Here is a 1,532-nt window from a genome sequence, read left to right as displayed (position 1 = left end):
CCTGCAACCTCTCTCGCACAGAAGAGACGTTGCGAGCCTGTCTTTGTTTTATCGTTACTTCCGTGGCAGGTGCTCATCTGAGCTCCAATCTCTGGTCCTCCCTCGCCAATCTTTCACGAAAAACACCCGTCCACCTGAAACCACTGTCAAATATTTTCCCCACTCTTTATCTCTGCCTAAATCAAAGCGCAGATTCCATAAACAAAGCTTCTTTCTTAGAAGTCCACGCCTGTGGAGCTCTCTTTCGTTTGCCTGTTTCCTATCTGACTACAACTTAGATGTCTTCAAGTCCAATATAAATAAATTCCTGATAAACCGCCCCTTTAAGTAAGACATTTGATCAAATCTCCATTACTAACGAGTAATACGATATTATCCCATTGATTAATGTATGCCCAATAACCTTTATCCCCAAGTGGCTTCCGGGTCTTGATAAGTGGTGACTACCATGTAAAAAAGAAGAATTAAATTATAAATTTCAAACAATCGGTTTTTGAATCGAAAATTAGAGACACATTTTTCCGATTCCGATACCTCAAAAAGTTCCGACTTTTTTTTACAACCTTTTCGGTATAAAATTTCAATTTTTTTGTTAGCTTTTATTTATTTGTATTTTTAAAAATTTTCTATTTTATCCTTACAAACTGCCGCCACCTGGTATTTTTTAAAAATTTTCTATTTTATCCTTACAAACTGCCGCCACCTGGTATTTTTTAAAAAATTTCTATTTTATCCTTACAAACTGCCGCCACCTGATATTTTTAAAAAATTTTCTATTTTATCCTTACAAACTGCCGCCACCTGGTATGTGCCGTTCGTAAAATAGGGAAACATGTTTCCGATTCCAATACGTCCAAAAGTTTCGATTTTTTTAAAAAACTTTTCAGTATAAAATTTCAGATATTTTGTTAGCTTTTATTTTTATTTTTTTGCTATTTTCTATTTTTACCCCCTCAAAATGTGGCGCCCCCTGACATGGGCTGCTCGTAAAATAGGGACACATTTTTCTGCTTTTGATACCTCCTAAAGTTCTGAGTTTTTACAAACTTTTCGGTAAAAAAAATCCGATTTGTTGTTAGCTTTTATTTATTTTTTCTATTGTATATTTCTAACTTCTCAAAATGCCGCCCCTGACGTTTACCGCTTATAAAATAGGGACACATTGTTCTGATGTCGATATCTCTTAAAGTCCTGATGTTTTACAACCTTTTCGGCATAAAATTTCAGATTTTTTTTTAGCTTTCATTTATTTTTATTTTTTTATTTTTACCATCTCAAAATGCCGCCCCTTGAAACGTGCCGCCCGGGGGGACCGACCCCGCCCGCCATTGATACGCCACTGTGTCGACTACATAGTCCCTGACATGAACAGAGGACACTAGACTTTACCGTGAAAGTGAAAAACTCTAAGATACAAAGACCTCTGCCGTATGGAAGTCAAAGCTTCCAATGATTGACTTGCATCGAATTACAACTTTTGATACTGGACATAGAATGGTAAAATCATAATCTGATAAAAATAACGAAATACA

This window comes from Euprymna scolopes, chromosome 46 (genome assembly GCF_053919585.1).
Source record: "Euprymna scolopes isolate OS-2025 chromosome 46, ASM5391958v1, whole genome shotgun sequence".
Taxonomy (NCBI): Eukaryota; Metazoa; Mollusca; class Cephalopoda; order Sepiida; family Sepiolidae; genus Euprymna; species Euprymna scolopes.
Note: the sequence above shows the minus strand (reverse complement) of the source record.